Here is a 26936-nt window from a genome sequence, read left to right on the forward strand (position 1 = left end):
CACATGGAATACCGGTGGATGTGTAGATTAGGTGGTAAATCCAGTTTCACGGCTGCTGGGTTGATAATTGCCTTAATGGTATATTGTCCTAAGAATCTGCAATGAAAGGTCCGGGTTCCCTTGATGGGTACAAATTTAGTGGCTAACCAAACTTTGCCTCCTACTTGAAAATCAGGGGCCTTTTTCCGGTGTTGGTCGGCAAATCTCTTTTGTTTTTTTTGGCATGAATAAGGTGTTCCTTTGCCCTTTTGAAAGCCTGAGTAATGGTTGTGTGTAGAGTCTTTACCGCTGGCATTTCCAAGCTGGCTGGAAGGTCTAGTTCAGATGTACATGGATTACTGCCATGAAGGGTATAGAAGGGCGTTTGTCCCGTGCTTGAATGCAAAGAATTGTTATATGCATATTCGGCTATCCATAGTAGGTCTTTCCAATTCTTTTGTTCGTGGTGCAGCATGCACCGTAAAGATTGCTCGAGTGTCTGATTGGTTCTCTCGGTCGGCCGTCCGTTTGGGGATGGTGACTGGTAGATAGCTGAACGTCGATCTGCGCCATTGCACAGCATTTTTTCCAGAAGTTTGAAACAAACTGGCTGACTCGATCAGAGACCAGAACCAAAGGGAAGCCATGTATCTTAACCTTGCCCTCCAGTAACACTTTTGCTAAAGTGGCTGCGTCTGGGAGGCCTTTGAGAGGAATAAAATGGGCCATCTTCGAGAATAAGTCCACAACTACAAGGATGGTGTTGAACCCTTGGCTTGGAGGTAGATCAGTGATGAAGTCAAGGGAAAGAGTGTGCCATGGAACTGGAGGAATGTCCAATGGTTGTAGGAGACAGATGTTTTTTGTTTCTGTGATTTATTTTGTGCGCAGACACCGCAGGACTGAATATAGTGAATGATGTCCTTACGCCAGGTAGGCCACCAAAAGTTCTCTTTCACCTTAGCTAGGGTGTTGGTGATCCCAGGATGCCCTTCGATCAGTGAATCGTGATAGTTTGAAATAATATGCTGTTGTAATTCCTTCTTGAGTACATATAGGCGATCCCTAAAAAAGGGTAGGTGGCCCTTGATGGTATATTGTTCTCCTTGAGTTTGCCATGCGAGGTAGGCATCAGGATTCATTGTCCGTTGGATTTCTTTTTGTAGTTCTGCTTGTGTTAAGGCTGTCGTGATACCCAAGGGTTTGTCTTCAGGTATAATAGGTACTGGGTCTGGAGACGTATATACTATTTAATCTATGCCCATGCAAGATAAGGCATCCGCCTTTCCATTTCTGACTCCTGGTTGAAATGTGATTACATAATCATATTTGGCGAAGAAAAGGGCCCACCGTAACTGGTGCGAGGACTGGGCCTTGGCTGTTTTGAGATATTGCATGTTTCGGTGGTCTGTGATGACTGTAATGGTGTGTCTGGCCCCCCGAAGGTAGTGCCTCCAGGGTTTAAAGGCGGATTTGATAGCCAGGAGTTCTTTGTCCGTGATGGCATAATTAATCTCTGGAGGTGAGAACTTTTCTGACCAGAAGGCCACAGGATGTAGCTGGCCGGTTTCCGGATCTCTCTGTGAAAGGACAGCCCCCATTGCGAGACTGGACGCATCAGTTTCAACGACATAAGGGAGGTCTGGACGAGGATGTCGCAGGATTGGAGCGGAGGAAAACCTTAGTTTAAGTTCCTGAAAGGCTTCTTCTGCTTCTTAGGTCCAAGCAAACTTTTTATTGTTTTTTCGTAATAGTACTGTGATTGGGTGCACAACCTGAGAGAAGCCTGGGATGAACCGGCGGTAGAAGTTCGCAAAGCCCAGCATGCTTTGTACCCCTTTCAGAGACGTCGGTGAAGGCCATTTCAGAATGGCATCTACCTTGTGCACGTCCATTCTGATGCCTCCTGAAGTAAGGACTAAACCAAGAAATTCTACTTCGGTGACATGAAAAAAGTATTTTTCAAGCTTTGCAAACAAGCGATGTTGACGGAGCTTGGTGAGGACTGAACAAACGTGCCTGACATGATCTTGTTCCGAGGCTGAGTGTACTAAGATGTCGTCTATGTACACTAAGGCGCACACATCAATTAACTCCCTTAAGATGTCATTCATGAAATATTGGAATGCCGCAGGAGCGTTGCATAACCCGAAGGGCATGACTTGATATTCAAACAAGCCGTACTTAGTACGGAAGGTGGTTTTCCATTCATCTCCTTTTCTGACTCGGACCAGGTGGTACGCTCCTCGAAGGTCCAATTTGGTATAAATCTGGGCATCTTTAACTTGGTCTAGCATCTCAGGGATAAGTGGCAAGGGGTAGCCGTTCTTCACGGTGATCTGGTTCTATGCACGGTACTCAAAACAGGTTTTCAAGTCTCCTTCCTTTTTCGGTACGAAGAACAAAGGACTGGCTGCGGGGGACTTCGAAGGACGGATAAATCTGTTTGCAAGGTACTGTTCTAAATAGGATTTCAAATGAAGGTTTTCTGGTTCTGTGAGAGCGTAGATCCTGCCGGAAGGGATTTGTGCACCAGGAACAAGGTCGATCTGACAGTCATAGGGCCTGTGCAGCGGCAATGTATTGGTTTGGCCCTTTCAGAAAACATCCTGAAAATCATGGTATTCACTTGGCAGGGTATTAGTTGCTCCCAGGGTTGATACTGTCGCTCCAGGAGTCATGGTGGTACAGACGTCGGGTTTCTCCTCTTGGTAATAGCAGGCAGGGGAGTAGTCACCGGGGAAGGTTAATTTTCGTGCCCGCTGGTCTGTCAAAGGGTTGTGAGCAACCAACCATGGCATCCCTAGTATTAGCCTGAACTGAGGTGCCTTGATGAGATTGAATGAAATAGACTCCCGATGTCCGACCTGGCACAGCGAGGTTACCCTGGCTGTGCACTGGGTTACTGGTCCAGAAACGATTTCTGTCCCATCCATGGTGCTTACCTTGTCCATAGTTGAAATAGAACACAAAGGAAGCCCCATCTCTGCTGCCAGTTCTTGATCAATATAATTTCCAACTGCTCCGCTATCGATGTATGCTTCAACGGCATACATTCTTGACGACTGTTAGTGGTTAAGTAAGATCATTGGTATTGCAAAGTGCGAGGTCAGCAACTCTTTCTTCCCACGTGACAAACTGACCTCTACGTATGTTGAGCTTGGTAGTTTCCCGATTCCTTAGCTTCATCCTTCTCTGTGGCCCGACTGTTCTTCTTGGGGGTTTTACTGGACAGTCCTTCAGGAAATGTCCTGGTTTCCCACAGTACAACAAAGCTGTTGTTGTCTTCTTTTGTCCCGCTCTTGTTTTGTTCATTGGAGGCCGTATCCCTCCAATCTGCATGGGTTCTACAGCATTTTCAGGTACACGGGGTGTGTTTTCCCTTGGTCCTTTAATACGCCTCGTAAGCCTCGATGGAATAACGTGGTTCTTTTGTTTTCTGGCCACCTAGCTTCGGCAACCAGTCTGTTGAAGGTAGCAATGTACGTTAACAAGTCCTGATTCCCCTGTCGGAGGGACAGAGTTCATTGTCTACTGCTTGTACCTGGGTATGGCGAGCAATACTTTTTTCCATTTCCCTCTGGAACCCCCCCCCCCAAAGTCATGTAATAGAGGATCATCATGGGTTACCAACGGCACCGACCAATCTGCTGCACTACCACTCCGGTATGATAAGACAAAAGCTACCCGAGCTTGGTCGTTTGGAAATGCTCCAGGCCTACAAAGAAAATGAAGGCTGCACTGATTGATGAATACTGCATACTTCCGTGGGTCGCCTGAGAACCTTTCTGGTGGTGCCAGGGGCACTGTTCCAGGTAACGTGATCTGTACCGGAGTGGGTGGTATGGCGGGGTTTTGCATCGTTGGATTGCTTCCAGGTAGAGGCGTCTGTCCTGCCTGTGATTGCAAGTATTGCCTGCTAATCTCTTCAGTGTGTTCTTTGGTCACTTTTAGGTCTCTGCGGAGGGCATTAGTCTCTTGTCGGGCAGAATGAACCTCAGCACGAAGCTCTCCTAGTAATTGGGACAATTGGTCCATTTCTGATGTCTCCATGGCGCCCAGGTGGATTTGTTATGGTAGGCTTCGTGTTCTGTTACACTCACCTGGTATCCACAGGGACGCCACCCAGCCGGGTTACTCACTGGTATGCTTCTCAGCTTTGCCCTGATGTGGTCTGCGGGGAAGGTTCTGCCTGAAAATACAGGAGGACTGTGTTCAAGACTGACCGACTGGGGTAAGTATCCTCCCTCTATCCCAGTATGCTTTCAGTCCCTCTGGCGCCCTCTCCTCATCTTGTGGTAGAATTATGGCGTGCTCTCCGTCCTGCCTTCTTTGCAGGGGCGCGTTGTTTTTCATGGGCGAGTGCGGTCCAGTTACTTCACTCAAACCGACCCGTTTGATATTGTTCAGGTAGGTCTTATTGCTGTTCTTTAGCTTTGTTGCTATCCTGCATGCCTTTCTTTGTTTAAAATGTCTCTTTTTTCTCCCTTAGGTATGCGGAGCTTCAGCGCGGCAAACTGGGTTGGTTAAGCCCCGCTGGTAAATGATGGCACATTAAGAGCGTTATGATGCGGTAAGTAAGCGCTATGCGCAGCGGTGCGAAGTCTTGCCTTTGCTAACCTGTGTTTTCCTTCCTTGCAGGTCGCAGTGTTCTTCAGTGCAAGTGGAATGTCCGGAGTGGTGCCAGCCGAGACGCGACTAGCCAGGTAAGCCTTTTGAGCAGTTCGTAATTTGTAAATGTCTCTACAGCTTTCTTTAATGTTGACTCTATCTTCTTCTTTCAGGTCGTTCGGTCCGGTAGGAGTGCAGATTCGAGGAAGCTGTTCTCAGTAGCTGCGAGTGTTTAAAGATGAAGACTGCAGGTAAGATGCTGTTGCTTTTGTCTCCTTGCAGGTTCTGCTTCTCCGAGGTTCGAGGGAAAAGCTGGACACGGTGAGCATCACGTTGCAAGCTGCAAAGTAACACGAAGTATGTTCTGCAGTCAAGGTGTGGTTTATATAGCCCAGGTAAAGTAGTACCAGGGAAAGTAGTTCCAGGCCTGCCACACCCAAAACTCTAGACCGCAGAGCTTGGTTCTTAGGGAACCAAGCTATGTGGATGCCTCCATGTTGGCTGACAATACAATGAAGTAGTTCCCAAGCACATTGTTGTTCATGGTGTATGAGCCTGGTGCCATAGGCGCCAGGACTGACCCCATGAGGGCTTTTGAAGAGGATGTCAGGCTCTAGAGGCCCGAGTCCTGACTCCACCAGCCAATGGGTTTGCCAGAGGGGGTTTTGGGCGAGGGTCGTGACACCACCCCATCCACCACACCTGCCAGCTCCACTCCCGCAAGCCCAGTGCGCATGACCAGACGCAGCGCATGCCACACGGACATGCTGCCCCCAGACCCAAAGAGAGGCTGCAACTAGCCGGTCCAACCTGCATGTGCTAACTGCCACCCGGGGAAAACCATGATTGGCACATCATGTATGGGATGAGAATGGGTGAGGGGGAGGTAGCGTTGGGGGTTTTGGGGGTAGGGGGGAGGTGGTGTTAGGGGTGTTGGGGGGAGGCGGGAGGTTATGTGTGAGGCGGAGGGTTCAAGCACAATAATGTTAAGTATCCAATACACCTGTTGTGTTCAAAATCATATCATGACTGGACATTGATAATTTTGTGTGTGTTTATTCAATTCATAAAAGCGCACAGTGCCCAGATCCCCACACGCCCTGTGTCCATATGCACATGATCCCAGTGCCCACTGTAGTACTAACACAGAACCATCAGCATCCCTGTGGTTCAGAAGAAATCGTCAATCAGTTACTGGCGCGCAGCACGGCCATCTTGTGCATTGCGAACTGGCAGGGGTGCTGCTTCTCCTCCATCATCATCATCATCCTCACCCAGTGCATGCAGGTCAATGTCAGGTGGCAGTGGTACGTTTTGCCGGATGCACATGTTGTGCAGCATGGCACAGACCATGGTGATCTTTCCCACCTTCTCAGGGCCGTAAAGGAGTGCTCCACCAGACCTGCTGAGGCAGCGGATCCGTGCCTTCGACAGGCCAAGGGTCTGCGCAATCACAACACGGGAATGGGTATGAACCCGATTGTAATCCTCTTCATGTCTGTTTTGTGGGTTCCGTACAGGGGTAAGTAGCCACAGCTCCAAGGGATTTCCACCATCACCTGCATGGGAGCACAATGAGGTATGTGTGAGTCAATATCTTACCTGACACCTTTAGGAATCACTACCGTGGCTGCAGCTATTTGGTGTTGACATGCAAATGCCCCTGGATGTATGCACACAGGTTCATTTGACGCAATGTGTGCTGTACTATGATCTACTGGTGTGGATTGCGTTGTCCAGATGATGCAGGGTGTTCACTTGCATGCCGATGCACATGTACTGTGGATGTGGAACAATGTTTTTCCACCCATATTGGTGATGTATATTACTCTGTATGTTTTGCCAATAGCGGCATTGCCACAGGTTTAATCATGTTTTGTCATCCATCGCTTGACATTCCCATGGTGGCCTGCTTGTACGTCTGGCATATTGTCATTGCAGTGCAGCATTGGTTTTATGTATGGCACTGATGTGTCATGTTCAGTTTCGGATGTTCAGGGCAACAGTGTTTAGCTGTATGTGCATTGTCCACTCACCACCCAATCTCACCCAGGTGGAGTATGCATCCCCCCCAATCTCTCCCATGTGGAGTATGCATCCCCCCAATATCGCCCAGGTGGAGTATGTACCCCCCCAATCTCACCCAGGTGGAGTATGCATCCCCCCAATCTCACCCAGGTGGAGTATGCACCCCCCCAATCTCACCCAGGTGGAGTATGCATTCACCCAATCTCACCCAGGTGGAGTATGCATCCCCCTCCAATCCCACCCACGTGGAGTATGCATCCCCCCAATCTCACCCAGGTGGAGTATGCATCCCACCCAATCTCACCCATGTGGAGTATGCACCCCCCCAATCTCACCCAGGTGGAGTATGCACCCGCCTCCAATCTCACCCAGGTGGAATATGCATCCCCCTCCAATCTCACCCACGTGGAGTATGCATCCCCCCCAATCTCACCCAGGTGGAGTATGCATCCCACCCAATCTCACCCATGTGGAGTATGCACCCCCCAATCTCACCCAGGTGGAGTATGCATTCACCCAATCTCACCCAGGTGGAGTATGCATCCCCCTCCAATCCCACCCACGTGGAGTATGCATCCCCCCAATCTCACCCAGGTGGAGTATGCATCCTCCCCCAATCCAACCCCCCCACTGCACTGCCATGGGCCTGTCAGGCAACTTACCTAGCAGCCAGGGATGTCGCCCAGCATGTCGCTCCATGTAGCGGGGTAGCAAGGAGTTACACAGCACCATGGCATCATGTGTGGATCCGGGATATCGGGCACAACAATGTGTGATGACCTTCCTGGAGTCAAATACCATCTGCACATTGATGGAGTGGTATTGCTTACGATTGCGGTACACCACCTCTATGGCATGAGGGACCACCAATTTGACATGGGTGCAGTCGAGGGCACTGACGCAATTAGGCATGCCTGCCAGTACGTGCCAGTAAAGCCAACTTTAGTGTCAGCGAGCTCCTGGCCAGTCCTTGGTAGGGATATGCGGATGCTTGCGTGCTTCAGGAGGGAATCCAGCACTTGGGTCAGCATGAGTGAAAAGAGAGGTTGTGATATGCCATGCAGCTGCCCCACTGTGTGCTGGTAGGTGCCTGTGGCCAGGAAGTGGAGCACAGACACTACCTTCAGTAGAGGGGGGATGGCAGTGCGGATTTCTATCAGGCTGACAATGTCGTTGTGTATCATGTCCACTATGGTGGTGATGGTGTCCTGGTCCAACCGGTACAGGGTGTGGATCTGCACAGGGGTTAGGTTGAATGGACTGGCTCTGATGCGAGGGATTGGTGGCTGCCTATGTGGTACCACTGGCTGCACTGGTGGGACTTGCTGGGCCTGTCTCACCCTCCTTTTCCTCTTGTGTCTCCTCTGTGCTGCCTGTTGTTGTTGTAGTTGTTGTTGCTGGTGTAGCAGTACAGGCATGTCCTCCAGCCCCAGGATTGCAACAGCAAGTGGGATCATTTTGGTGTAGGAAGGGGTGTGGGTGTGCTCCTTTTGTGCTGGGGCAGGCTCCATTGCCTCCACCTGTGGAGATTTTGTGCACCTGTGGCAGTTGGGTACACAGCAGGTTGCTATTTACGGGTGATCCACAATGCCTGTAGTAGTGCCATCGTCCAGACCCTATTTACCACCTTCGGGATGCCGGTAGGTGCATGCCTGCCTTATTTATGATGTCCTCCTTTTAGCGGCATCCGGTATTGCCGCCGCCAAGGGCGCGTGGACGCGTGCATGCCGGCAAGAAGGGGCAAGGTACAGGAGGTGGCGGTAATGCTGGGTTTTACGGCTCGTAATTGCCCGGACCGGTACTCAATGCCGGTATTACCATTCTGCCTTCCTTTTTTCATTACCTCCATGCTCGTAATGAGGCCCAATGTTCCATACTTGTCTGTTATAACGTTATCTGATTTACCTTTTAATCCCCTACCCTTAATCATTTCCTCTTCTCTTCTCATCTCAATAGTGTTCCATTAGCATGGCAGTTCCTCCTTTCATTCCTGGCACATAAATTATTTGCTTGCATCCTTTGTTTTCTTCAACTTTGGTTAGACCACTATTTCTGAAGCACAGAGTCACATTTTTCATCAGTAGAATGGATAAAGGTCCTGCTTCATCTGCATCTTCAACCCATGTCAGTAACCTCAAATACTTGTCCCATTCCTTAAGGCATTCATCATTTACTACTTGCACTATCTTTACTGGTGCACTGCATTCCATCATTCCTTCTTCCCATCCTGTACTGGTGGCTACTTGTCCATATCCCAATAGCAGAGGTCTCTCCCAGCATCCTGGCAATCCTGGTGTTTCCCATGTTTTTGCACAATCCAGTCTCTTTTGTTCAACAATCCTCATCTATCTTCCAGTCAGAAAACTAAAAGAGTACAGCAGCATTCTGCTCTTCCAATGTGGGTCCTTTATCTTCTTCTGCATTGTTATGTAAGCATTTTCATATGGAAATGTTCTCTTTGACATCCATCATTGGGTTGCCCCTTTCCCTTCAAATCGTCCTCCCATCATGCATGCTGCTAGATGGCTGAGACACTTTGCATCATGTGCAGGTATTTTTCTTGCTATAAATGTGCTGGCTGTGCTCATGGCATAAGTGATGACAGATCATAAATAACAGCTCTCATCTGATGTTCTTCACCGAACTCACTCATGTGCTGATACCACGTTATTTTTTAAATGAGCTGAATTATCAAGGTATTTATTTATATGCTGATATTCTTCTCCAGCATCCCTCTTAAAATCAGTTAATTTGTTTGGAAATATCAGGAAAATATCACTTGTGCTTTTGCTGTCTCATTGCTGGATACTCCATAGATATTGTAAAACATAATTTGTCGAAATGCAATAAGAATAAGGAAGTAAAGAGAACACATTGTACAAAATGTGGCTACAAGAAATATTGCAAACAAATTCATGCACCTTACTGCATTTGGTGCATCACTCGGTCTTCTTGCTAGCAATGTGTATTTCACAAAATTGAAAATTCCCATTCTCTTTTATTAACGTTTAGTTCTTGTTACTCATTACAATAACCACACATTTTCTAACAGAAATTGTAATATTATTGCAATGATGATCCTGTGAATAATAGGGACTGTCTTAGGATTTCCAAAAAAGGTGACACTATCAATGTTTCGTCTCACTAGAGCTGGATAGGATCGAAGTATATAAGTGAAATCAGCACACAGAATGTGCAATGCTATAGGCAACATAAACTGTTGTGTACGTTCTTCTTTTTCTGTCTTCATAACATTGTCTCTTTAACCTAAAAGGAATAGTTATTTTAACACTGCAAAGTTATTTGTTTCCCTTTTAACTTGGTAACGATTGAAAGTTCAAATTGTTTTTATTTCATCTGATCGTCTTGGCTCTTGGTAGCCAATCTAGTTTGCATCCGCAGAACTTCTTCTCTTGCTTGACTGTCAGTGGGTGCCAGAGGGGTAAGGGTCTCTCCTTTGTAAGGCTTTACATCATTCAGATGCAGGCAAGCTTGTCTTCCTTGGATATTCACGGCAGTAGGGGGGGGATCCCCTCTATTAGGTACGGTCCTTTAAAATGGGGCTTATTCCTAGTGCGGATTAAACTCTTAACAAGCACTTGGTGCCCTGGATACAAATTAGGTTGCTTTAACAGTTCGATAGGATTCATCGTTTGGTTGCTGTCTTCATCAATCTTATTCAACCCTTCCCTCCGATTTTCTAACTGTTGGGAAATAAAAGAAACACTAGCAGTCACATTTGTCAAATTTGACATATTTGTCATGCATCTCATCCTCTAATGTTTTTGCTACACTATGGGCATCAGTTTCTGTTCAAGTGGAGGAGCAAGGGGTACTCTCATACGGTGTCCAGTCACCAACTCATGAGGAGTCAGGTTGTGATCTGAGCCATGCTGGTTTCTCAATGTGAACAGGGTGAGGGGTAGGCAATATAGACCTTAATTCTTCAAAGTCATCTATATCTTGGCTATCCTCTCTTTAATGAGTCCATTTAAATGCTCACAAACACCATTAATCTGTGGGTGATAAGCAGATGAAAACTTATACTTTATGCCTAAAAGAAGAGTTATTTCTTTTAACATGCAGCTCATTATCAGACCATAGGACTTTGCATACACCCCATCTAGGAAACATCTCACCTACAAGAAATTTGGCTGCACATGTGGCATCAGGGTTCATACATAGACCTGCCTCAATCCATCGGGAAAAAGGACACACTTCTACTAACATATATATGGTTTCACCGCTTCTTAAAAATGTCAATCTAGACCCCGTGGACTACAACAACTATCGACCAATTGCGGGTCTTCCATGGCCAGGTAAAAGTTTGGAAAAAGTGGTTACTTAACAATTGCAGGATCATGTCGAGGACCATGGCCTCCTTCATCCTTTGCAATCTAGCTGTCATCCCTTACATGGGACAGAGACGGCACTGATGGCAGTTTTTGGATGAGATGTTGCAGGCTGGGGATGCAGGAAAACTCTTCCTCCTTGTAATGCACGACTTGTCTGATGCGTTTGACACAGTGGACAATGGCATTCTGCTGGATCATATGCACATCTTGTAAAGGTGGACCCCGGTGTATTATCATGGTTCACATCTTATATTACCAGCCGGCAACAACGTGTCCAGGTTGGTGGCTTTCTCTCCGACATTCTTCTCCAGTGCTGCGGTGTACCACAGGGATCGGCACTCTCCGCACTCCTCTTTAATAGATATCTCCGTGCCCATATGAATATCCTTGAGAAATATCATCTAAGATTTCATTCGTATGCTGACGACACCCATCTTTATATCAGACTTGATGACATGGAAGAAGCCCTTGCCCTGGTTTGTAAATGTTTGGAAGAAATTAGTACCTGGATGGAAAAGAACTGGTTCTAGCTTAATGCAAAAAAAGATGGAGGTGATTCTGTTCGGCCCAAAGCATCTCATTGTAGGAAACAAATATCCTCTTCTGCCCCAGTTTCGGGGTACTAGTCTTAAGTATTCCTCCAAAGTGAAGAATCTTGGTTGTATCTGGTAGAGTGACCTGGGTTGTTTGCCCAGGCCTCTGCCAAGCTTTAATCAGTTTTTTACAACATCCTCTTTTTGCGTCAAGCTCTACCCTATGTACCAACTACGGATCGTGCTGTGGTGGTTGGGGCCTTAGTCAATTCCAACCTAGACTATTGCAATGGACTTCTGGCTGGATTTCCAGCCAACCAGATCCATTGCCCCCAAAAGGCTCAAAATGCAGGTTTAAGACTGGTTTTTGGTGCAACCAAAAACACCCATACCTCTGGTCCCTGCCGTTCACTTCATTGGTTGGCGGTGGATGATCAGATCAAATTCAAAACAGGGTGCTTGGTTTACAAATGCCTGAATGGGCTGGCACCAACATATCTGACTAAGAAACTGCAGCGATGCCAACCAACCAGAGTTCTTAGATCTAAAGATCAACTTTGTCTTGTTATTCGTAGAACAAATTATACATCAAGAGGTGATCGATGTTTCTCAGTGGCCGGACCCCACTATGGAATAGTCTTCTGCTTTGCCTGAGACAGGCAACCTCCGTGCTGAAATTTAGAGAAGGTCTAAAGACGTATCTATTTAAATAAATCTGATGACCGTCCAGTTCAGCTTTCAAATTCTGTGCTACCTGTTCTCAGTATGATCTAGCTTTTCGCTATAAATGCCACCATCTGCGCCAGGATGCAATTAAGTTGGCTGTGTACGCATTTATAAATATTTCATATCTGTAGCCATTGCATGTTTGCAACATATTCACATAATCTATATGCAGATGCTGAAAAGGACCATTGGGGTGGGGAATTGATCCTCTCATTGTTCGCAAGGTATGACCTGTTATGAAGTTCTGGCAGACGTGGCAGTTTAAAATAAACTGTGCAATGTGATATAACAAATTTGGTGAAAACCAGTCTTCTGCAATCATGGCAGCAAGATTCTCTCTGGTTATATGCGTAGCATAGTGAAGCTGATCCAGAGCAACTCTCAATAATGCTAGAGGCATAACTGGCTTTCCAGTACTATCTTGTCTCCATACAGCCTCTGTGGGGGATAAATAATACCTCCATGTTTTCCATACATCCTGTTCTTCTTGTGGAGCTCAACCCTGTAGCTCAATTAACTGTGCAATGGAAAATATATTAAAGCCTTCCTTCATCATCATACATGGTTCTGACATTTGCTTAACACTTTCTAATTCAAAATTAGAAATATTTGGAAACTATGCTGCTCTTTTCGCCTGAACGTCTGCAGCTTTGTTACCATGAAGAATCATGCCTGTCCTCTTAGTATGGGCTGCGCACTTCACCATGGCGATAGCCAATGGGAGCTTTAGTAGCTTAATAAGTTTATCCATTAGCGACGCATGGTTTGCCTTCTACATCGAGGAAGCTCCTCCTTTTCCAGCGTGATAAGCCTGTGCATACCTTTGACGTCACATAGGCGGAGTCAGAGTACACTGTCACATCCTAATATCTCTGAAGTGCGGCGATACATGCCACTAATTTTGCAGCCTGTGCTGAACAATGTGAAGACAATCTTGCACTTGTCACTTCTTCAAATTCACCAACCTTTTTTAACTTCACTACTGCCGATCCTATATGCCTTTTGCTTGTCATTTTCATACATGTTTGAAGAACCATCAATGAATAGAATTCCCCCCTCCTAGAGTGTTTTCTTTATCATGCGGAATATCGTCATAAGACTCTGTATACATTGTACAGCCATATCCATAATCTTCATTTTCTACTGGTTCTGCTATGAATGTAGCTGGATTCACAACTCTACAGCTACCAATTTTGATTGCTGGGTTCGAAGTGATCACCTCATAAACTGGCTCTCTTTGTGTAGTCAATGTGCTGTTAGGTTTCTCCAAAATGGTGAATAAGGAATCCTCAATGTATAAAGTCATTGAGCACCCCATTGTAATACTTGCAGGTTTTCCAATTGTGTTATCAGCAGCAGCTAATGCTTGTTTGTAGGGGTAATGCTCTCTCTTTAATGGGTCTAGAATCCCACTGTAATAAGCCAATGGTTTATGTCCGTATCCTAATGTTGTTGTCTGCGTAAGGACTGCTGTCATTACCACTGAGGGTGTCGATTCATGGAACAAACGTGTGCTGAAAATCCATGCGCAAGCAGGCGCAAGGGAGCGCAAGCGTGAGAAACGCAGCGCACGCACACGCGTGCGATTCAAGGAAGACGCTGCACGTGTTTCCCGCTGTCCGTGCGCCCAATCCAGCCATGGCACACGCAGGCATACACGGCGTGCGCTACGCGCACAGCAAAAGCGCACATAGCGCGGCGCACACAACCAAAGTGGGCGGAACAGTGGGCGTAACACAGGAATGGGGAACAACGCGTGAAAAAGAAGGCGTAACTGGGGAAGTACTGCAGGGAACTACACGGAACGCCCACACGCACGCGAACAACCCGTATTCATGGATCCAAATACGGGAAACCCGCGCACGGCAAAAGACGCGCACAGGCGTCAACGCGTCCGCCACACGAAGGCAGGCGGAAGCGTCCCCGCGCACAGTATAAAAGTGCGCGCAAACAACAAACGCGTATATACAGCTACGATGAATGCCCCATTTGTCGCAGCACTGATCGTGGGACACCGCAGGAGGAGGAGAATAGCCAGGGCACGCATTTTTGCACCACGGACAAGCCTTTTTGGGATGCCTGACGACCAGGTCTATGGCAGGTATAGGTTTCCACCCCATATCAGCCTAGACCTGGTCAGGGAGTGGGAAGATGACCTTACATCCCCCACCCTTTGCTCCCAAGCATTGAGCCCCTTGGAGAAGCTGCTCAATGTCCTGCATTTTTTGGCCACTGGGTCATTTCAGCGGACCACTGCCATAGTGGGGGGGTTCTCACAGGCCACGCAGTCACGCTGCCTACACCAGGTACTGGCAATCATGACAGCGCGCCCCTCAGTCCGCAGGCACATATACATGCCCAGAACACCCGCAGAAAGGCAGGCCGTTGTCCTGGATTTTTTCAGGGTGGCACACTTCCCCAAAGTGCTCGGTGCCATAGATTGCACCCATGGGGCCCTACGTCCACCTAGGGCCACTGAGCACATCTACCGAAACCGCAAGCACTGGCATTCCATTAATGTACAGGCGGTATGCGATGCAAAGGGAATCATCACCTCTGTCTATGCAAACTACCCTGGCTCCACCCATGGCAGTTTCATATACAGAATGTCCGCCCTGAGCCGGGCCCTGAAAGCTGGTCAGCATGGCGACACATGGCTCCTAGGTCAGTACAAATGCCCTTGCACATGCATGCAAGTCACACACAGACAAATATCCAAACCCTAATAATCTCAACTATTATCACCTCCCCAGGGGACAGTGCCTACTCTCTGAGCAACCACATGATGACGCCAATCCGGAACCCCACCACACCACCCCAAGTAAGCTACAACGCCGCCCATATTGCACCCGGGGCCATAGTGGAGCGCACATTCGGAGTGCTCAAGTCACGTTTCCGCTCCCTTGACCGCTCTGGCGGGCAACTACTCTATGCACCACCAGTAGTGTGCAGGATCATTGTGGCAGCATGTGTCCTGCACAATGTTGCAACACGGCAGGGCGTCCCGGTGGACATGGTGGTGCCCCCACATCCCCAACCACAGGCACAGGCGCTGCCCATGGGAGGGGACAGGGCACGTGGCGAGGAAGCCCGGACCCATCTCGTGGCCACGTTTTTCACCTAAACTCCCACCCCTGCGGAGTGCACACAGGCCTGGCACATACCAGGTGACAATCGATGATGACAAAGAGACAGTCAACTGTCACAACCCTACCACCCTGAGATAGTTGCCATGGAAGTGCCACATCGTCTGCATCCCTAGCTACTTAAACACAAGCTATCCCATGTGACCAAAAGGCACACATATGACATATGACATGATATGGTCTATACACAAGTATTTCAAGGTGCGATGAGGCAGAGAGGGGGGAACAAGGGAAGAGAGACAACGGTACTACTAGGCCAGGTGTCATTTAGATTGTGCAAGTGCAGGGGTAGGGGGAAGGGAAAAGTGCAAGGGGAAGGGGGGGGAGTGCAGTACAGGGGAAGTAGACCAAAAAACAAATACATAGGTCGGCTGGTGGCAACTGCAAAGGTAAGTGCAGACAAGTGCTGGGAAGGGTGGGCTGTAGGGATAGAGAGACAGTACTGCAGTGCAGGGGTTGCCAGGAAGGCAGTGCAAGTGGAGAGGGGCTGGGCCAGGGACCGAGGTCGGTGAGAGTGGCCCAGTTGCAGCTCCAGTGCAGTTCAGTGAAGAATTCCGCAAGGGAGAGGCAGAGAGAAAGCAGAATCAAAGAGGAAGGTCTTGAGGTGCTTCCAGAACTGGAGATGGTTCCCCTCAAGTTCAAGTGAGGCAGGAAGGCTGTTCCAGAGGGAGGGCCCTGCCGCGGAGAGAGATCTACCCCCAGCTAGTTGCTCTGAGAAGCGGATGACCCTGACATGCAAGGTGTGCATCACACACACCTGCAAAACAGGCCATGGCCATCACTGTCATGTCACTCAAACCCTCCCAAACCACAACATGACATGGCAAGCAATACCCATACACCAACACAGTAACGATAAGGTACACATTGCCATGTCCGAAATGTACAGTGACAATGATGCCTGACCCGGAATCAGATGAAATGACAGACCAACAAAATCTCCCACCCAAAATAAGTCATTTCCAAATGCATTACAAGAGTTGTAGACGTAACATAACAATGAATGCTTGTCTAAATGCACATTGTGCATTGCAAAATCAACACTGCAGCTCCTACTCCTGCAACACACTGCTCAGCGCACAGCACAGTGAACAGCCATTGTGTGTGATGCACACCCTGAGCATCACATCTAAGTGACAGACCACATCAAACAGCAAATTAGGCATGTACAGGATCCATAATCGGTCACAGAACATGTGCTGCAGGGACACAGTGGGCACCAGAAGGCAAACAGTGTACAGGTGGATATGCAAGGGTGGGAGTACATGTAGTGCATCAGAGTGCAATTGTGTGGTTCTGCAAGGACATGCACTCCACATATGCATGTGCACTCAAGTGACCATTAGTGTTCTCTACACATCACATGTGAACATTCACCATTTGTACACCCCAGCATGTCAAACCACAACTATCCCCTCGCTCCTGAAAGGTAAACACAACACATGAACAGGCATTGATCAGCAGAACACAACATGTACATAGGATACCACCATTACAATGTCAGAGTTCCCATCACACTGCAGGGCAAGGCAACTATCAACAACAACCCCCCCCTCCCTCACAAATGACCATGACCCACTGAACAACTGCACCTGGGTCATGGAGCCTTCAAACCTCAATTCCACCTGGCCACAGGATCACCTTTACCCTTCGTCATCATCTCCCACCTTGTGTGTAAAAAGGTGCCTGCACCCTCATAATCCACACTCATGTCCAAAATCACAAAATCCAAGCCAGAAAAACGAACCAGAACACCCTCCAGTAGATGACTTGACGTAGCAGTACCTCACAAAGGCCAAGTACTACCACAATGATGCAACAACCAAGGTAGCACAGTAAAAGAATGTCGCAACAGGATGTGAAACATGTGTGGTACATGACATAGGATGATGCATCATGAACGGATGTGTACTGTCACAGGTCCCCTGTACAGGCGCGGGAGTGTCACGAAACAACCACCCCCACCATGTCCCGGGTGCCTGCAAGGTCAAACTCACACAGGCCCCTGAGACCCTGGTGGGGAAGGAGGTTCAGGGATATGCAGTCTGGACAGGTGTTGACACACTGGATGACTGGAATGAGTGGCAGGAGAGGGGAGGAGGAATGACACATGAAACTAGGGAATGCACGAAAATGTACTACCTGCATGAACACATACACAATCCAAACAAACTTGGACATCATTGTCATGGCCTTCTGTAGTCCAGGCTCAGGAGTGGTACGAACCAACCACCCCCTCTCGGGTTTTGGCGCCTGCAAGTTCGGGGCTTACACAGGCATCCGCAACCCCAGCGGGGTAAGAGGGTCAGGGAACGTTGCTTGGATAGGTACGGGAAGCAGGAACACCGGGTAGAGGGTACAGGGTTCAAAATTGCATAGGATTACGGGTGATTAGGGAGAAAAAACATACCAAATTGAACCACACATACATCCATTCATTAGTACACTCCCCAGCAAGCCTATGCAGAGCAGAGCAGTTTGAAAGAAAAACAACAAGACACTTAGCTCTGGTTTTGAGTGCTGGCCTCCTGCCTGCGCACTCTCAGGTCCGGTTACAGGAGCACTGCAATGCTGCAAAGAGAGCCACAGTCAACAACCTGTATGTGCCAATTACATAAAAACACAACACCAAACATGCCCCATAGCAACAAACTACTCTACAAACAGACAATCTGGTGTAGATGCTTCGTACCCATATATAACATCACCCCTGTGATGGGTCATACACAGTCAATGCAGTAAGTCAGCCGCCGGTGGGTGCGTGGCAAATGGAACACCAATGTGTCACAATTCACACAACATGCAATGTTCCCTGGGTAAGCAGACAGACCCATCTAGCAAGCCATGACTTCTGAGCAAGTTGCGTACCACCATAACCAAAACAAAGTTGGCAGTGCATTTCTCATAAAGTACATGGAAAAGACATGCACTGCACCCGAGTATGTCCCTTGCTGTATGTCCCTGTGAGCTGCCCCTTTCCATGTCTCGGAAGGCTACATGGTTGATACAAGTGCCTCAATGGACCTTGGTGTACCGGAGGGTATGTGCACTGCCCCTGCATGTGTCCCAGACAACCTTACAATCAACACCCATCAGTCCACCAACACATCTGAGCTGCATTGTGTGCTTCAACACCAATATTCGTCTAAGCTCACCCTCAGTGCTGTGACTAAGCCTGCATGTGCAACTTGCCTGGTGCAAGCTTTGCTGTGTCGTGGCCCCCCGTGTGTTGCTCACCTTGCCTGGAGTTCCTTGGAACATGTCAGCAGTTCTAGGATGTGGGTCTGCAATCCTTGTGCCTCTGCTTGTGCACACATGTGCATGTGGGCACCAACAAACGTGTCCAGAATTCGGTCGTCCAATGGGCCATGTCTGCTGGCAAAGGTGCTCTGGAGGCTCATCCCCCTGCAGAAAGGGCATGAAACACATGATCAATGCTTCAAAGTCATCTGTGTGTGTCTCATCAGGCATCTCATTACTTGACCATGTCAGAGAGTCACATCACAAATCACACCATCAGTCCATCTTTCACATCCAAAGTGTGGAACACTATCTACAGCATGAATTGCAACAAGCACGTGTACAGTAAAGATTTGAAACATACTACACAATGCATAGCAATTAATGTACACATTAATCATGACACACCCCATCTAGCAAAAGCTGAACAGCGGACAATAACACCAAAATCATCCCCACTAGGGGTGTCAACACAAGTCACACAGCACCAGACATGCCACAGATATGACAGTCCAAAGCCCTTGTGTAAAATTCTGTAACACCGAACCATCCTTGCGAGCCCATGGATAAGGGAGGCAGGAGTGGCATATGTGAGTCAAGGACCCCAAGCAGCAAACACATACACAAGACAAGCCTGAAGGGCCCAGCTGGAACAGACAGTGGATGCCTTCAAAAGCCACAAAGCACCGCACCGTCACATGAAAGCACAATAGACTAGCAATTTTAAACTAAATCAACTATTAACTAATTACACTAACAATGGAAAACCTACATTACCTAATTAAACTAACTATCAAACAGAAACTTAACTAATTAAACTAAAAGAAAAATCAAAAATGGCCACATACAACCCGGGGGGAGGGGAGGCACCCAGGAGGGGGGAGGTACAGGGTGCTGCTCAACATCCACATGCGATGATGCTGAGCCAAAAAAAAAAACTCCATGGGCTCAACGCCTGCACAGCCTGACCTATGTGGGAGACAGATGGTCGTCCGAGTCTGGCTCATCCTGGAAAGGAGGACGTGGCACAGTAGCCTGGCCACGCCTAGCCGCAGCTTGCCCCTCGTCGGCAGCAAGTCTGCGGACGGGTGAGCCTGGTTCTGTGTGGCGATGTGACGTAGGTCTGCATGCAGAACCTCACGTGATACACGTGCTTCCTCTTGCAAGGTAGCACGTGTAACATGGAGTTCCTCCTGCAAGGCCTGGCTGGACAACCGCTGCACCTCCCGGCAAGCCTGTAGCTCAGCCGAGATGGTACGCTCAAGCTGTGCAAACCTCTCCTCTTCCTGCTGCTTCTGGGACATCATAAGGACACCCAGAGTGGATCTGAGGGAAGCATACTCCTCCCTCAGGGCATCCATGTGCGCCTCTGCGTGAGCAGCAATTGCTTGATGCAGAGACGACATTTCAGCCTGGCGTGCCCTGTATGAGGCCGCCATGCCCAGCCTGAGCGAGCGGGCCGTGGACCGTGCCGCCTGCTGCTGGGGAAGCACCTGCCTAGCAGGGGGGAGCACAGATCGGGCCACACGCTCCATGCTCTCAGCGATGTTCTCGATTGCTGCCCCTTGCCATTCGGAATTGGCAGTCATGTCTTGCTCCCACTCAATATATTGCGGATGCGCGCGGCGCCCGCGTTGCCGGGCTTGACCCCTGCGGGACCCAAGGACCGAGGGTCCTCGCTGTGTTGGCACCGCCCGCGGCTGCACGACTACATGCCCCCGTCGACGTGATGTCCCAGGCACATCAGTGACTGGTGTGGAGGGTGACCCTGCGTCCCGATCCACCACGGGCGGAGGAACCAAGACTGTCTGATCCCTCAGTGCAGGGGTCGCAGACAGAGGAGTGTCCACATCAGAATCACTCACCCCTGACACATGGACTTGATGCTCATCCAACTCAACATGGACGTCAGAGTCGTCATCAAGGCTGGACTCATAGGCAGCCAGAGACAAGATGGACTGCAGCACTTGGGGGTTTTCGTGGCCTACCACCCCACGACCCCCACTAGTGCCGGGTTGATGTGGTGTTACCAACCCTGTGTCTGGCATGACAACACCATCCTCTGCCTCCATTGTGTCATCACCTGAAAAATAGAGAGAAAAAAGGTCACTACACATGTCAGAAGCACACAACACACACACACACACCAACAGCAAATGCATCCAGCAGACATGTGACACACAACATATAACCTGGCATGCATGCTGGGTCAACTTTGAATAGCTTCTGTGATCAGACCTGTTGAAAGGTGTCAGTTTCCATGGAAGTGGGTCTATGCAGTGCAGAAAATGTGTACGCCACTCACTACCTACATGTACAAGGACTCCATGGTGTGTGCCAGGAAATGTGAAGGCAGTGCAATGTCTAATTCAGACACCACATGCATTGTGCATTCAATGTTTACCATATCTAGAAGCCAAGCACCCCTCCACCCAAGTACCAAAGCAGGGATGCCTAGCATGTTATCAAAAGGCTGACCATACACCTGTGTATTGACAGACAGTGTTGACTGGCATCAACAGCTGAATGTGATTCAAGTGACAACACTGCAAATGATGCTGGGACAGTAGGCAGGACACATGATGAAAACTCTGGAGGCCGCCCACGTGTGAAGAAGACACAACAAGAGTTGGACAGAGTCATTGGCCATTGAACAGGCTGAGGCCTGTGAGCCACACAGATTGTCAGAGCCTAAACATGTGTGCAACGCAGGACTGAGCCACAGTTGACATGGGAAGGCTGATGAGATGGCAGGCAATGTATGTAACCAAGGACTTGTATTACAGTGATAATCCAGTCAAGGACACATAGGGGCATGCGTGCAATGCACATGGAGCATGAATGGGCACTCATGTCCCTGCGGGACATCTGACCCATGCACAGTACAAGTGAGATACCCTGCATCGAGTACTAAGGCTGTACCACACGGCATATGTCTGGCAGATTCTACGCTGGAAGTTAGCATCTACACAGGACACATGAACAAGAAAGTACACATTGGCAAGATTGAAGCAGACCAGTGCAAAGGTGGAACTGGGGTGCAGAGTGGCGGAGGAGGGGCAAGGGAGCATGCCTACATGGAGTCCCGCATGCAGGCAGAGGAGACATGCATGACGGAAGCATTGCATTACTTACACATCAGAACCATGTACACGTCACATGTAGCAGCAATTATGCACAACACATCCCACAAGTGAAACACACACGTCCTCAACAAACACGCATCAACACTCACTGGACTGCGCATCAAAGTCCACCATCTCTCCCACTCCTTCGGCCAATTCAGGTGGTATGAACTCCGCAATGAGAGACTCATGCGGAGTGAGCTCTTCCTCCTCTGGTGCAGGCCACCGCCAGTCACCAGAGTCAAGTTGTAATTAGAGGCACGCTTAGCCTTAGTGCTGCGCTTGATGTCATTCCAACGCTTTTTGCACTCTTGTGCCATGCGCACGTCATGGCCGAATGAACTGACATGTTCCGCAACATGCTTCCAGTGGGTGTCACGTTGGGCAGCCGTAGTCTGACTATTGGCACCCACTAGCATGTCACGGCTGTGGCCCCGCACGTAGTCCACGAGGAAGTCCAGTTCCTGCTTACAGAAAGGCTTCTTCCTCGACGTGCAGGAGGTTGTGGCTGTGTGTGGGGTCCCAGCCTGTGCTGCAGGTGCAACCTTCCTCCTCTTGGACTGTGGCGCAGACCCTGGCTGCCTAATGCCGCCCTGACCAGTATGGCCATTGGGTTTGGTGGATTGAGCCATGGGAGTGGCAGGTGGAGGGATGACCAAAGGCCTGACTTGTGTCAGTGGCAGCTGGGTGCCCACTAATGGACCCTGCGCAGCAACATCAGCTGTGGCAGGGTCATTGACCGCAACGGTCCTGGTTGGCAGACTCACAACCGGGGTGCTGTTGGGTGCATCTGCCCCTGCACTTGCCAACACCCGGCTGTTCGGGGCAGCAGATGACATGACTGCCCCAGGGACACATGTCATGGTCTGAGCAGCCCGGCCTGCCCCTATGGTTTCCTCCCTGGCCTGTTGGAGATCTACCAAGGGCTCTTCAAGTGCCAACGCAGCCTGCGCTGGCAGACCCTGAGCCTGGGTGGCGGTGTCCACAGCTGCACCTGCAGCTACCACTACCCTTGGGCCCGTGGCAGTCGATGGAACGGACTGCCGGGTCAAACGGGTGCCAGTGCCAGATGCAGGAGCTGCATCCCCCGGAACCACAGGGGGTGGTGGCATGACTGCACCGACACATGGCACAACATTGTGCTCAAGTGGCGCACCCCTGCCTCTTCCCCCTCTGTGGCCGCCCTGGACACCCTGGAGTCCCCCTACTCCCTGGTCACCACGGCCACATCCCCGACCACGCCCGCCATGAGGAGGACGCCCAGCTGAGGCGCCCCTCACCTTTGGTGGCCTCCCAACCATGGCACTGATGTAGTAGTGCTGGCACAGATGGAGTGGTGCCAATGGGAGGTGTACACCACAATTGACCTGGGCAATTGGGGTGAAGGGGGTGGGAAGCAAGATGTTAACAGCCCCCCTGCACCTGCAAGGCTGTATGTGACCCCGGTGATGTGGTGACGGGTCACGCAACGCTCAGGCACCCCAAAACTGCAGTAAAACCATGCACGCAACCCTGCAGCCTACGTGCGTGGATTCAACATCCCGCAGTACTCGGTGACACCCGTTAACACGATTAACGCGTACGTGTGGGACACGCAGGCTACTATGGCATCAAAAATGGGTGCGATACACAGGGGCACCCTGCTGTGGGAAAAAGAGCGTGTGCGACTCACCGTCTGACTAGCGTGATGAAAAAAAACACGCGTAGCCAATACCCTCGCCAAAAGAAGAGATACGTCCTTGATAGCTGTGAAGTTGTGATGGCGCGCGAAACAACAGGAAGCAGCTACACACGTCGGTCTCCACGAAAGGCACGTACAGCGAACTTCTGGGCCCGCTCACCATTAACCCGTGCTGAGGGAAACGCACGCGCGCGTCACGTCACTTACGCGCATGGGCCCTTTCCCCGTATTACACGCAGACGTGCAGTTTTTCACGCGCGCTGAAATGCCCATGCACGCCTGTACACGTCACGTCACAGGGGTGCTTGCGCTTCAGGGGCCTTCTGTCCAATGAAATTGCGTATGCGTGCAGACGCGCTTACGCGCTAAGGGCCTTTCCTCGAATTACACGCTGACGTGCCAGATTTTCAACAACAGGAAGCAGCAACACACGTCAGTCTCCACGAAAGGCACGTACAGCGAACTGCTGGGCCCGCTCACCTTTAACCCGTGCTGAGGAAAATGCCTGCGTGCATCACGTCACTTATGCGCATGGGCCCTTTCCTCGGATTACACGTGGACGTGCAGTTTTTCACGCGCGCTGAAATGCCCATGCACACCTGCGCGCGTCACGTCACAGGGGCGCTTGCGCTTGAGGGGCCTTCTGTCTAATGAAATTGCGTATGCATGCTAAGGGCCTTTCCTCGAATTACACGCTGATGTGCAGAATTTTCACATGCCAAATCACTCCGTATCAAGCTGGCCACGCTTAAGCACACGGAAGACCACGCTCCTGCCCAGAAGGCCGAACTACTGCCCCCCAGAGCCCCGAGCACGCTCCCACCTGCCATCTGCTGCTGCCTGACTGCCTGCTGCCCACGTGCCCTGCCATTTGCTGCCTGCACATCAGCCAGGGGTGCTGTTGCTGTGACCACCCCTGCTGGAACCGAAGACTCCCGACTGGGATTCCATCACTCCACAGCCCAGCCCCAGGACCCAGTTGCCCACCCACTCCTGCCTCTGGGGTTGTCATGTCGGGGCAAACACCATCTGAGACCACTGACAACCCCCGGCCAGAGAGGCAGAGGGGCACCAGCTTCAGTGCCACCGAAGTTGGTGTCCTGGTGGAGCAAGTCCTGGGGCAGTATGATGCCCTCTTCAGAAGTTCCCGCGCCGACAAGGAAGGACGGACTCGGATCTGGACTGACATCGTGCCTGCCATCAACGCGGAGGGGGTGGCAGTCCGCGACTTCCAACATGTCAAGAAGCGCTGGGAGGACTTCAGGTCAAGGACCCTGAACAAGGCCCGGCGCCTCTTGAAGGCAGCGGATGCCAAGGGGCGCCGGGGCCACTTGTCGGAAGAACAGATGAGGGTCCTGGAACGCATATCCCCAGCGCTCCACGTCCAGGTCCTTGAGAGGCAGACCCGTCTGGAGTCGAGCGGTAAGTGTACATGCATCCTGATTGTGAGCTGTGCGTGTGGTGATTTTTCAGTAGTGTGCAGGTTGCACATCTGTTTGTATCGGGTCGAGTATGGGTGGGGGTGTACAGGGCCGTGGGGCTAACACATGCAAGGGCTGGAATGTGTGAGACGTGGATGGTGCTTGTGTGTGTAGGCTTGCATGCCAAATGCAGTTGTGTGGGCACACATGTTTGGATGAATGTGTATGTAAGTAGACATGTCTGTGATGTCACACATGTATGTTGTTTTCAGCTGCATGTATCAGCACTGTGTACATGTGCATCTGTGTGTATTTGACAAGGGTGCAACAGTGATGCAACATGGATGCATGTGACAGCGGTATGTGGAAGCCTGATTGGCAGATGTGACATGGATGCCCATCTGAACACTGCGACACTTGGCAGAGGTGTACACATTCATGCAAGTTTGGTGGTGTGTGTACATGTGTGGTGCACTTCCTGTGTTGCATGTGATGTCTGGCTCACCTTTGCCTGCTCATGCTGTTGTATGTGTATGGATGGTGCTGGCAGTTGCGATATGGCTGTGGTATGGCTCATGTGTGCGAGTTGAAATGACATGTGTGTTGGGGATTGTGATGGCATGTCTGAGGTTTGGCAATGCCACTCATGTACAACTGTCATGTGTGTATGTGTCCATTGTACAGTGCCCTGATGCCTGTGTTTCATTTCTCCCTGTCTGCAGCGTCAACTGATGAAGAGGGCGGAGAAGGTGCTGTGGAGCACAGCGGCGGGGATCCCACCGCCAGCCGGAGACGCAAGGCCCGGCTCCCCTCCCATGTTGTCATCTCGTCGGGGAGTGAGGAGTCCGGTGCCGCGTCCCAGGCCCCAGCTGCCGGGGGGAGGTCCAAGAGGCGGAGGTTGGAGTTGGACTCCTCGGCAGCAGAAGGGGCAGCTGGGACCCCACAGGGCCCAACGGGGGAAGATGGCACGGAGTCATCCTGGTTGGTGGGGGGTTTGGTGGAGGAGGAGGCCGTGCAAGCAACAGAGACGGGGTCTGGCGGTGGGGATCCCACTGGTGCTAGTGGTGCAGTGCAGGACCAGGGACAGGAGGCAGCACAGGCCGCCGCGGAGGTGCCTGTGTGCAATCCTGTCCCTGCATCATCTTGCACCAGCAGGGATGCCTACGTCCAGACCCGTTTTCAGGCAGAGGATGAGCTCACGACAACTGGCCTTCCTCTGCCTGCGGACGTGGCTATCCGGGTCCGGGTTGAGCCTGTTCTGACTGGTGTGGCGTAGCGTCAACGGGCCATGCGAGGTGACCTGCAGTCTTTTCATGAGGAGACTGCACGTCATCTCGAATGGCTCGTTGACCACGTCAGCCTGCTGGGACAGGTCACCCAGGCCGGATTCCTCCGTATGATGGGGCTTGCTACGACCCCCTCCTCAACTGAACCCCCTACGCGCCAGTCGTCCTCCGTGCCATCTTCCCACCCATCAGTCACCTGGGTGCCCTGTGGAGCTGCCTCTGACGGTGCGGCCAGGCTGGTGGAGGAGGCATCCCTGCCACAGTCGGGAGTCGGACGTCCAGCAGGGGTGGCCACATCAACGACTGCACCCCAGCCGGCGGAGGATGTGCAGGCAGCAGGAGGCAGTGCACGGGCAGAGGCACAGCAGCAGCAGCAACGTGGTGGGAGCCATGAAGGCTCGGGGCCTTCAACATCGGAGGGGCAGGCATCGGCCGGAGGGCAGGAGGACCCAGGACAGAGAGTGTCTTCCGTGTGGCAGCGGTTGGGCCATGCCATAGATGCGGAGCGGCAGCGGGCGGAAGAGGCACGGCTTACAATGGTCAGGGCGGAGAACTCCATGCGGAGGGCTCTGAGGCAGAACGAGTGCCTCGAGGCAATCCACAGGGGTTTGGAGGTGGACACGTCGACGGCCCTGCGGACCCTCGGGCCATGGAGGAGGACCGCCTCCGGGACATTGAGCAGGAGTTCGATGATGCCCTGCCCCGGGACATCCAAAAGTGAGCCGTCAAACTAGCCCGCTGCCCTTGTACATAGTTATGTAGGTAGTGTTAGGTTTCCTTTTTTTTGGATTTATTTTGGACCTTT

Source organism: Ambystoma mexicanum, chromosome 7q (genome assembly GCF_040938575.1).
Source record: "Ambystoma mexicanum isolate Mex_15411 chromosome 7q, UKY_AmexF1_1, whole genome shotgun sequence".
In the NCBI taxonomy this organism is placed as follows: Eukaryota; Metazoa; Chordata; class Amphibia; order Caudata; family Ambystomatidae; genus Ambystoma; species Ambystoma mexicanum.